The sequence below is a fragment of the Choloepus didactylus genome, chromosome 27 (genome assembly GCF_015220235.1).
Source record: "Choloepus didactylus isolate mChoDid1 chromosome 27, mChoDid1.pri, whole genome shotgun sequence".
In the NCBI taxonomy this organism is placed as follows: Eukaryota; Metazoa; Chordata; class Mammalia; order Pilosa; family Megalonychidae; genus Choloepus; species Choloepus didactylus.
In genome coordinates this window covers 9,762,291-9,774,957 of record NC_051333.1, presented here as the reverse complement: position 1 = coordinate 9,774,957, position 12,667 = coordinate 9,762,291, and the positions used below count along the sequence as shown (strand labels likewise).

Sequence of the window (12,667 nt, the reverse complement as noted above, 5' to 3'; positions counted from 1 at the left end):
ATTTCAGTGATTTACAAATGGCAAAGATTTATTTCTCCCCCAAGATGTTTGTCCTGGGGGCTCTACTCCAGGGTTGTCCTCTCTCAGGGACCCACCTGATGAGGCAGCCCCTGCCCTTTTGAATGGTGCCGAGGGAAGGAGACCCCTGGAAGGTCTCGTTCCAGCAGGTAAACGCTCCAGCCTCGCCCCTCCCACTCACAGCCCAGTGGGCAGGATTGGTCCCATGGCTTCCCCCAACCCGGGAGTAAGGGAGGTGTCCGGCCTTGTTCCCAGGAAAGGAGGGTAGACACGGCGGGAAGCCCCAGTGACTACCACAGCCACTACCGGTTGTTTCCGCAGAGCTGCCGAGGGTTCTGTTTACAATTTCTAGTGTTTGGGTTTGTACGATTTTCTTTGAACAGACCAGTTGACAGGAATGTCTGAACCTTTCTCTGCATATAATTCACTGGATGATCTTGCCGAGGGGAAAAAGTTCTGAGCTAGTAATCTCTTTTCTCTTTTCTGCATGACCTTACTTAATCCCCACATGGGCCTGTGAGATAGACTGTTGTTTTCCTCTTTCAAAAATGAAAGCTGATCTTGAGGAAAATTTAATCATTTGACCCAAAGTGGCTGAACTAATGAATAGCAGATTCAGCTCAAATGTTGATCTAGTTCTAAAGCTCACACTCTTAATGTTATTTATTTACACCTTAAGTCCACGGTGTCCCCAACTTTAAAAGAGACCCTTAGACTAGCTCCTCCTCAAGGCTCTTTTTCTTTAAAAGCAGGGAACCAAGACTGGCAATGAAATAATTAAAAATGTAAGTCTTGCCATAGCAGAGGAAAATGATCCATGGCAGTGCAGGCTGCGCTTCTCCGGCCCACTCAGTTACGATGACTTTATTTTTTCTGATCCAAAAGTCCAGAGCCAGTGTTCTTTGTTGATGGGGCATATGTGCACAGCAAGAAGTCAGTTTCTTTCTTCGGTTGTCTAAGTAAATATGGCATTTGGGAGACTGGCTTTTAAAATAAGTTAAACTTTAAGGCTAGGAATTGGGCAGTCAGTATCTGTTAAAAATCTTAAACTCTTATCCCCTTGGTTCTAGCCACTAGCCCTTTTGGGACTTTGTCCAGTGGGAAATGTTTGCACATGTCCAGGATGTTCATTAACTAATGAGAGAACGACATATCCACATGGCGGAACACTAGGCAGCTGTTAAAAAGATTAGGTTTCATCTCTGTGTACCAATATAGTAAGATGTCCGTGATATGTCATAAAGTGAGAAAAGCAAGTTGCCAAATAATGTGTGTAGTAATGACTCCATTTACATAGGTGGAGAAAACTTGTGTATATTTGTAACTTGTAATGTAACAGGAAGCTGTCTGGAAGGACAAGAAATATTTCAAGAGTTTCTCCTGTGTGGCTTCCTCTGGAAGGACAGGGAGATTCTTGGTGGTGCAGTGGGGGAAAATAGGGCTTTCACTATTTACTTTCATGTTTCTGTATTGTTTGAAAATAAATGTAACAATAAACCTACTTTCAGAAAAATTCAACTGATAGAATTATATGAAGTAAAAAGAAAGTTGCTTTCTCATTCCCCAGTTATCTGCTGTTAAGAATTTGAGTTGAACACTCCAGAGATTTACCTTCCATGTGGATACATTCACGTAGTATATATTCCATGCTTCTTGGTTTTTACACAAATGGAACAACACTAGACATACTATACTGTTCTGTGACTTGCTTTTTTCCCACCTAAAAATATATTGTGAATATCTTCCTGTATTGGTAGGTATAGATAAACTATTCTTTTCTTTCTTTTCTTTTTCTTTTTCTTTTCTTTTCTTTTTTTTTTTTTGTGTGTGTGTGTGTGTGTGTGTGTTTTAATAGCTGTATAGTATTTCTTGGTCTGGATATATCATAATTTATTTACTCAGTCTCCCATTGAAGAACATTGTTTCCAGTCTTTTGTGATTGCAAACAATAATGCAATGGCTGTCTACCCTTAGGTATGTGTCTATACACATGCAAAGACATACATGCATGTTATTTCACATGTGTACAAACATATCTGTAGGACAAATACCTCAGTATGGAATAGATGGATAAAGGATATGTGCACTCTGTATTTTGATGGATATTGCCAAATTGTTCTCCAGCCTACCACGCCCATCAGCAGTGTGTGTAAGGGTAGCATGGCGTTGTAAAAATGGTAATATGTTAGAATTGGAAGATGCCTAAAAATGTTCTAGTCCAACTCTGCAGTAGGGATGAATTTCTCAGACATTTTGAACAAAAGTAACCAGAAACAAAAGAATGCATGCTATATGATTCTATTTACATAACAAAGGGAAACAGGAAAACTCACCCTATGCTGTTAGAAATCAAGATAGTGATTATCTTTGGGGCGGGAGTTGGGGGACCAAAAGGGAGCAGGAAGGGACCTGTGAAATGCTGGGAATGTTCGTGTGTTCATCTGGGAGCTCTTTTCGTGGGTGTGTTCAGTGTGTGAAAATGCGCTGCTGTACACTTCTTTGTAAACCTTTCTGAGTATCTATTATTATACTTCAATAAAAAGGTTTTTTTTAAACATCTAGCCACCTCTTAATTTTACAGAGGACACAGAAGACACCCCAAAAGTTGAAGGTTTCCTCCCTCTCCCACCTTGTGCCGCCGAGGTTTCCTGGGACCCTCATGTTGGGGCCAGAGCCCGGGCCTGTCCTGCTGAGGGTGAACTGCGGGCGGGAGGCAGTGCTTCCCCTCGAGGCCTTGGGGACGGACGGTGCGTCTGAGAGCTCCAGCTGACTGGGCACCCGGCAGTTTCTGGTTCGATGGCTTATGCCTTTGTATTTGGAGAACTGAGAAAGAAATCTTAGCACAAGGCCTCACACCTAGTAGATACAGCCAAGCACAGGAAGCTTTACTAATAGGAATAAGAAAAGGTCCAGTTCTCTGTTATTCCAACTTGTCTCTCTTTCAGGATTTCTTTCACTTGATCCTTCTTACTACATCCTACATCTCTACTCTCTTGCCTTTTTTTTCTTAATCATTTTCAGGCCAATCTTTGTTTCAGATAATTGTATCTTTTTCAGTAAAATTATTTGCCCAAAGAAAACAGATGCCTGTTTTATTCTTCCTGGGCCTGGTTCGAAGGAGGGTGGTGGAGTGGTGAGTTCCAAGGAGTTGTTTCCATGGTGTGTGACTCTGCGATGGGAGATTTTCAGTAGCCGGGATTCCTTTACTAGCTGTGGAGGCTCTGTCAGGAAACCTGAGCTGAAGCGGAGCACAGCCTCTCCCATGGCCAAAAACTGTTGTCTTTGATTGGTGTTCTAGTTGGCTAATGCTGCCGGAATGCAAAACACCAGAGATGGATTGGCTTTTATAAAAGGGGGTTTATTTGGTTACACAGTTACAGTCTTAAGGCTATAAAGTGTCCAAGGTAACACATCAGTAATCGGGTACCTTCACTGGAGGATGGCCAATGGTGTCCGGAAAACCTCTGTTAGCTGGGAAGGCACATGGCTGGCGTCTGCTCCAAAGTTCTGGTTTCAAAATGGCTTTCTCCCAGGACGTTCCTCTCTAGGCTCCAGTTCCTCTCCTCAAAAATATCACTCTTAGTTGCTCGTGGGGTGTTTGTCCTCTCTTAGCTCCTCTTGAGTAAGAGTCTGCTCTCAACGGCCGTCTTCAAACTGTCTCTCATCTGCAGCTCCTGTGCTTTCTTCAAAGTGTCCCTCTTGGCTGTAGCTCCTCTTCAAAATGTCACTCACAGCTGCACTGAGTTCCTTCTGCTTATCAGCTCATTTATATGGCCCCACTGATCAAGGCCCACCCTGAATGGGCAGGACCACACTTCCATGGAAATATCTAGTCATCACCCACAGCTGGGTGGGGTGTGTCTCCAAAGAAACACTCAAAGAAATCTAATCAAAACTGATAACATCTGCCCACACAAGGTTACATCAAAGATAATGGTGTTTGGGGGACACAGTACATTCAAACTGGCAGAACTGGAGATTAAAATATATTCTATGTGGTATGCCCTGTTTGATCACGAGTTAACAATCATGGCTACATTATAGAATCCCGCCCTCTTCCTGTAAAGGAGCCTTACTGGCAAGGTTTGTCTCCATGTCCTTACAATACCAAGACATTTGTGTCCATTTTAAGTTAGTGCATGAAGTCCAGGATGGCCTTTTAAATATCCCTGAAACGTGGGGGAAATTTTAAGGGAAGCTACCAATCAAATCTGAAGTGCCACTGGTAAATTCATTGCTGGCCTTGTTTTGAGCCAGAGTCTTCTATAACTGCCAGTAGAAAATTCCCATGTTTGACCTCACCCCAAGCCCTGCAGTTCACCTCATCTCTTTCTCCTCTATTATTTCCCTTCAGTCTGTGCTCTCTTCCTCCACTCTGGCTTTAGCAAATTCTACCTGTTATCAAAGACCCAGCTAAACTCATGCCTTGTCACTGCCTGACCATACTCACCCATCTTGCCCTCACTCTCCCTGCCTCGAGTTCTATATATTCTGCTTAGCAGTCACCGTGTCCTGCCTCTTGGCTTAGTTTTTATTGTCTTTTAATGTGATTTAATTTTTCAGATCTTTACCGTGGCTCCCTTACTAAGTTATCATTTCCTTAAAGGAATGGGGCTGGGTATGCTTTCAGTAATTAATTTTTGCTGTGATACTCTATTTTTCTAATACTACCATATGCCATACTGTATCATAGGAGATAAGATTGCTATAAATTGAAAATTCAATTTTTAATTTATTCTGTAAACCTGAGTAAGTTGCATCTTTCTTTAAGTCTTCCTTTATACCATATCAGCCCCCAAAGATAAAACTGTGACAAGAATGATTTTCAGGTTCCATTCTACTTCAGCTGACCCTCTGAACTTGGGATATTTCCTTAATAGAGCAGTTTCAGTTCAGCAGAGGGGCTGAAGTGGCTTATTGGAGCTCAGTGGAAGGAGATTTTTACCTAGTTTTTCATGTTAATATATGAATCCTTTGAGAAGGAAGAAGTAGGCACAAGCTACCCGGACATAGGAGGAGACAAAAAAAACCTCAAAAACTTGCAGAGAGCATCCCACTGGAGAGACTCCTACCTAGGAAAGGAAGTTAATCGTTCCTGGCAGTGTTTTCCAAGGGCTGTGAGGCTGGAGCATTAGGCCCCACAGAAGTCAGAGAGGAGAGTGAGCTGGCCTGGTGTATGTTCAGGGTGGGGTCTCGGCCTGAAAGACAAGTTGGACTATAACAGAGAGGATGGGAAGAATTTTCTAGGGGGTGAAAGTATACTGAATGAGAGCCAGGTGTTGAGGTGAGAGGAGCTCTTGACCACAAAGCTCGATTGTTACAGGATCCTTCGAATGTCAGGCTCAGTGTTTGGGCCTGACCAGGGGTTTTCAGGTTCTCTTTCTTGGATCCTCAGGAAGTGCTTCTGGGTGGAGGCCAGGCAGACTCCGGGTCTTTCACCCTTAAGGTTCAGCACAAGATTTCATTTGGAAAAAGGATTTTGTTGCTCACAAGAAAGCTTGTCAGCCCTTGCTATCATTAGACGGAAGGCAGGTTTTGAAGATTTCATCTGAGAGAACTTGCTGCACTGCCCCCACGAAGCTCCCCAGTGCCTCTCTCTTCCCAAACTAGGCAACCTCCCCAGCCAGTTCTGCTTTTACCACCTAAATATGTCTTGAACCTGGCCCCTGCCACACATTTAGTCTCTCATTCTTTCTTCCTTGTTTAATGTCATATCCTCTTAGTAATTGGTTTTTCTACCCCTGGTCTCATGTCCTTTCAGCCCATTATCCACACTACTCTGAATTGCTTTCTAAAATAAATGGGATCAGGTCACCTTCCCTTGTTTAAAGTTCTTTAGTGACTCTCCATCACCTCCAGAATAACGTTTAATGCTGTTGCCAGCAGGATCTGGCCCATGCCCACCGACAAGCCTCACCTATCGCCACTTCCTGCACCCACGCTAAGCGTTAGCCGCACCGATTAGAGCTGCGTACAGTTCCTTCAGCTTCATGATGTTTCTCACCTGCAGTGCCTTTATTCCTGCTGTTCCGTTTCAGGAATCTCCTCCCGCCGTCCTTCTCTGACCTCCCCTTTGAGCCAAGGCCCCTGGCCTGCGTTCTGTAGCATCCTATGCACGCCTCTGGGAACACTGCCCGCACAGGGCTCCGATGGCCTTTTTTCCTCAGTAGTTCCCAAGTTCTGCTGGAGAGAGTGTGCACTGCACTTGGAAGAAAAGATGAATCAGTCACTGCTGGAACCACTCACACTGGCCACTAACGAAAATGACCGCCATTGTGTGGCTTGAGACTCATTACCTGAATGAGCAGGTGAAATCTATCAAAGAATTAGGCAACTGCATAACCAACTTGTGAAAGATGAGGGGCCCCAGAGTGTGCCTTAGCGGAGTGTCTCCTTGAAAAGTACTTCCCGGGAAACAGTAATGATGGGAGCTAAGCCTTAGGCTGCCTTCCCAGGAGCCCCGGCCTGGAGTGACTTCAGGTTACCACAGCAGTTCGTGCACCTTGGCTTTACCTTTATATTTTCTAGAAGTATATCAAAACATCCACCACATTCTTTCATTTGTACCGTTCATTCAGATAAAGTGATCTGGTACCCCCTCCCTCCAAATAAGAGCAATACATGCTGCAACATGGATGAATCTTGAAAACATGATGAAGTGGAAGAAGCCAGTCACAAAAGGAAACAGCACATACTGTATGATTGCATTTATATGAAACGTCCAGAATAGTCAAATCCATAATAGTAGGTATTGGTTGCCAGGGGCTGGGGGTCCAAGGAAGACTGAGGAGTGACTACTTTCTCTCTCTCTCTCTCTTTGCTTTTCAGTAATGTATTTTTAATACTGGTGAAGTATGGATAATATAAATATCATTTTAACCGTTTTAAGTGGACACTCTTTGACATTAAGTACATTGGCAATACTGTTGTAACTTTCACCACTATCTTATTTCAGGCTGTTTTCATAATCCCAAACCAAAACTCATACTCATTTAGCAGTAACTCCCTATTCCCCCACCACCACCCCACCCCTGGTAATCGCTATTCTGCTTTCTCTCTCTCATGAATTTGCTTATTCTACCTGTTTCATATAAGAGAAATCATACAATATTTGTTCTTTTGTGGCTGGTTTATTTCACTCAACATGACGTCTTCAAGGTTCCTTGTAGCATGTACCACTGCTTCCCTTCTCTTTACAGCTGAATAATATTCCATTATATGGATATACCACAGCTTGCTTGTCCACTGCTGATGGACACTTGGGTTAATTCCACCTTTTGGCTGTTGTGAAAAATACTTCTATGAACACTGATGTACAGGTATCTGTCCAAGTCCCTGCTTTCAATTCTTTTGGGTACACCTAGGAGTGGAATTGTCGGGTAATACAGTAACTCTGTTTAACTTTCTGAGGAACCACCAAATGCACTATTTTATATTCCCTACAGCAGTGTTTCAAGGGCTCCTGTTTCTCCGCATTCTCACCAGTACTTCTTATTTTGTTTTTTGTTTTGTTTTGTTTTAATTATAGCCATCCTTGTGAGTGTGATGTGGTATCTCATAGTTTTAATTTGTATTTCTTTAATGGCTAATGAGTTGATCATGTTTTCATGTACTTACTGACCATTTCAGTATCTTCTATGGAGAAATTTCTATTCACATCCTTGCTGCTCCCCCTCCCCAAGGTTTTTTTTGATTTTTGTCTTTTTGTTGTTAGTTGTAAGAGTTATTTATATATTCTGGATGTTAAACTGTTATCAGATATATGGTTTCCAAATATCTCCTCCCATTCTGTAGGTTGTCTTTTCACTTTCTTGATAATGTCCTTTGATACACAAAGTTTTAAATTTTGATGAAATCCATCTTATCTGTTTTTTTTTCTGTTGCTTGTACTTTTGATGTAAAATCTACAAATCCATTGCAGTTACTCCATTTCTGCCTTTTTTTGCATTTACTTACTTTTTTGTGCTGTACCATTTTGATTCCCTTCTTTCTTTTTCTCTATATTTTTTATTTTCTTGGTAGTTATCCTTGTAATTATAGTTAACATCTTATAATAATCTAGTTCAACTAGTATTTCAACCTAGTTTTAGTGGTGTACAAAAACTTTTTGCTCCTATATATCTGCTTCCCTCCTCCTTTATATTTCTGTCATCTTGGAGTACATCTTTTTATATTGTAAGTCCCATTGACATAGCTTTAAATGTTTATTTTACAAATTTGCCTGTTGAGTCATGGGGGGAGGGAGCAGGAAGAAGTTACAAACCAAAAGTACAATAATACAGGATTTTATATTTACCTATATAGTTACCTTTACCAGCTTTCTTTATTTCTTCTTACGGCTTCAAGATGGTCTAGTGTCCTTTTATTTCAGCCTGAAGGACTCCCGTTAGCACTCATAGGGCAGGTCTTCTGGTAATGAACTCTTTCAGCTTGTGTTTATCTATGAATGTCTTAATTTCTCCTTCATTTCTTTTTCTGGGAGTCAGAGGGGTGGGAAATGTTTTTTACTGACTTGGAAATAGGCTCTACAGTGTGAAGCCCCTTTGGGTATAAGAGTGTTTTCTTGCTTCCTTTCCTGTGCCTGTAATCCAGCATCCATTTCCTGGGACAGTAGTACAACTCGGCTTGTAAAATTCTCCGTTGGGGCTTTTCTTTGAAGCTGGCCTTTCATTGAAGGAGCAGGGCAGCCGTATGCATAAGACCAGTTTGGGAGCTCCTCATAAGGGATCCACAGCCAGAGAGAGGGCTTGGCAGCCGGGCCCTGCTGGGCCACCTCAGTGCAGCATAGCCACTGGACACCTGTCCACAGCAGGGTTCCTAAGGCACCCTCCTTCAATTTGGAAAGATAAACTTGCCTGATATAGAAATTCTTGGTTGACAGTTCTTTCCTTTATGGACTTTAAATTTGTCATCCACCTGTCTTCTATTCTCCATGGTTTCTGATGAAAAAATCCCGTTTGTCTTATTGGGGATCCCTTGTATGTGACAAGTTGCTTCTCTCTTGCTGCTTCCAAAATCCTCTCTCTGTCTTTGGATTTTTTTTTTTTTTTTAATAAATTCAAAGTTATAGGAGCAGTTGCAAAAACAATACTAACCCCATACACAGAATTCCATCATACCCTGACCCCCCCTCCCCCGATAGCTCAATCCACCAACTTTAACATGCTATCACATCGCTATTTCTTTCCCTCCCTCCCTATCTGTCATCCATCATCTATTGCTGTGTCTTCTGAACATATGAGAGCTAGCTGCACACATCCTTGAACATACACTATAATTCACGTATACACTTCCCATGAACAAGAACATTCTTTTATGCAATCCCATTAAGCGCAGCTAAGAAGTACAAGAGATTCAACGATACAAAGCTTACATTCTATATTTCCTTTTCCTTATGTCTCAACTGTGTCCCTTTGAGCCACCTGTCCTCTATCCTCCAATCCCATCCAAGTTCATCCTTGGCATTCAATTGTCATCTAGTTACACTTTTTTTTTTTTTTCCGGTTGTGGAAACATATATACAGCCTAAATCTTCCCATTCCACCCCCTCCCTAGTGTTCCATTAGTGGGATTAGTCACATTTAGAATGTTGTAATGCTCTTTCCCACCATCCATTACTAGAAATTTCCCTTCACCTCAGACAGCAACCCTACACTCATTTCTTAACTCCCCATTGCCCCTTCCCCCATTTCTCTTAACCCATACTCTACTTTTCATCTCTATGGTTATATTCTCTGACAATTTCTTTGTGTTTACTGTGGGGCTTAAAATTGACCTCTTAAATCCATAACAATCTTGTTTTTCTTTGACACCACCTTCATTCAATAGGACACATAAACTATGTTCCTATACTCCTCCATTCCCCCACCTTTATATAGTTGTCTAAAATTACGTATTTTACATTGAGTTCAAAACCACTGTCATTAGAGTTTGTGTATTTTATATCATGTAGGAAGTAAATAGTGGAGTTACAATTCAAAAATTATTGACTTCTATTTGTATTCCATTGTGGTTGGAGAATGTGCTTTGAGTATATTCAATTTTTTTTTTTTTTTTTTTTTTAATCTATTGAGGCTTGTTTTGTGTCCCAGCTTATGGTCCCTTCTGGAGAAAGATCCATGATCACTAGAGCAAAATGAGTGTCCTGGTGATTCGGGATGTACGGTACTATATATGTCTGTTAAAATTCTGTATATCTCTTTCTCCTTTCTTTGTTTCTCTGTTGGTAGGGCTCCCTTTAGAATCTGAAGTAGGGCAGGTCCTTTATTGGCAAAGTCTCTCAGCATTTGTTTGTGAAAAATTTAAGCTCTCCCTCAAATTTGAAGGAGAGTTTTGCTGGATAAAGTATTCTTGGTTGGAAATTTTTCTCTCTCAGAATTTTAAATATGTCATGCCACTGCCTTCTCGCCTCCATGGTGGCCGCTGAGTAGTCACAATTTAGTCTTATGTTGTTTCCTTTGTATGTGGTGAATTGCTTTTCTCTTGCTGCTTTCAGAACTTGCTCCTTCTCTTCAGTATTTGAGTCTGATCAGAATATGTCTCGGAGTGGGTTTATTTGGATTTATTCTATTTGGAGTTCTCTGGGCATTTATGCTTTGTGTATTTATATTGTGTATAAGCTTGGGGAATTTTTCCCCCACAATTTCTTTGAATACTCTTTCTAGACCTTTACCCTTCTCTTCCCCTTCTGGGACACCAGTGAGTCTTAAGTTTGGACGCTTTATTTTATCTATCGTATCCCTGAGATCCATTTCGATTTTTTCGATTTTTTTCTCCATTCTTTCTTTTGTTCTTTCATTTTCTGTTCTGTGGACTTCTAGGACACTGAGACGTTGTTCAGCTTCCTCTAATCTTGTATTGTGAATATCCAGAGTCTTTTTAATTTGGCCAGCAGTTTCTTTTATTTCCATAAGATCTTCTGTTTTTTTATTTACTCTTGCAATGTCTTCTTTATGCTCTTCTAGGGTCTTCTTTATGTCGCTTATATCCTGGGCCATGGTCTTCTTGATGTCCTTTAAATCCTTTGCCATGTTTTCGTTCCTTGATTGTAGTTCTTTGATTAATTGTGCGAGGTACTGTGTCTCTTCTGATATATTGATTTGTGTGTTTGGAGTTGGAGTCTCCATATTGTCTGGTTTTATCATATGCATTAAGATTTTCTGTTGTTTTTGGCCTCTTGGCATTTGCTTTGCTTGATAGGGTTCTTTCAAGTTGTAAAAAAAAAAAAAAAAAAAAAACCTAATTTTCAGAAACACAGTTTGGTGGCGTACGCTTTCTCTAACTAACCAGCAGATGGCGTCTGTGAGTCACCTATACCCCTCAAATCAGTTCTCCACCTTGTCCCCACGGTGTGTGGGGAAATGATTCTTGCGGGGTTCAGTTGGAGAACTCAGTTTGGGTGTGTTGCTGGAGTCGTCCGCCCTGAATGTGAGGCGTGTGTACGGGTGGCCAGGGAGGAAGGACAGCTTTAATATTCAAATCCCCCAGGTTCCCAGAGATTCAAGGCTGCCGCAAGAGTCTAAGCCTTCATTTCATTTCAGCCCCAGACCCTCTCTCTCGCTGTGCCACAAACCACCGGACTTGGTGTAGTGTCCCTGGGTTCTCCGAGCGGGTTCCTCCGCCCAGCCATGATCCTCCAGGACCTCTGCCGAGGGAATGCCGTGCTACGTCACCAGTGCGCGCCGTCCCTCAAGGGAAGCCCCGGGCCGCCGGGCTATGCAGTGGCACTTTCAGCCTGATGCAAAGATGGCCGAATGGGGCGTCTCCACACACCCCTCCTCGCACAGTTCCTCCTTCCCAGCTCTGGGACAACTGGCAGGGCTCTGGGCTGTGGGCACGGCCCTGGGCAGGAGTTTATCCAGCCCTCCAGGGAGCCAGCTGCTAGCCGCGGGGTTTCTTTTTGCTTCCGGCTCTCCCCTCCATTCCCCCGGCCCCGAGGGTATCTGCAGTGGGCTGTCTTCCAGGTCAGACACTGAGAGGCCAGCCCAGCCCCCTCTTCCTATGTTTTACTGCGTGGTTCCCACTATCACAACTGCAGCCACTCCTGGGTTCCGCCCCCCCCCCCTTTTTTTTTTTGAAATAGCCAGTCGGTCTCCAAACGCCAAACCCTGGCTTCCCCAGACTGCTGTGTGGCTGCGGGTCTTCCAGCCAGCTTACTCACTCGTTTCACCAAGTATACAGCCCCTGTGTAACTAGCAGACCTCGTCCAGCTGGCACATCTCTGTAACTGGTATTCTGGGTCACTTTTTGGTTTTTATCTTGTGTTTTTCTTGGAGGTGTTTTTTTGCCCTGTCTCACCTAGCTGCCATCTTAGTTCTCTCTGTCTTTGGATTTTGACGGTTTCCCTATAAGGTGTCTTGGTATGGCTCTTTTAGAGTCTGTGCCGGTTTGAAACTGTTATGGACCCCAAAAGAGCCATGATCTTTTAATCCAGTCTTGTTGGGTGGAACCTTTTGATTGAGTGTTTCCATGGAGATGTGACTCACCCAGTTGTGGGTGAAGTCTGTGATTAAATTATTTCTGTGGAGATGTGGCTCTGCCCATTCTGCATGTGTTTTAATTAGATCACTGGAGTCCTTTGAAAGCCCACAGAAAGGAGAAGCTCGGAGAAGCTGAAAGAGACATTTTGGAGAGAAGCTAAGATATGTAA

At 42.6% G+C, this 12,667-nt stretch overlaps 1 protein-coding gene across 1 annotated transcript in view; it reads left to right on the top strand.

Annotated features, from left to right (window-relative positions):
- The window catches only part of ARHGAP35 (Rho GTPase activating protein 35), a 115,750-nt gene that overhangs the window by 78,529 nt on the left and 24,554 nt on the right, over positions 1-12,667 (top strand).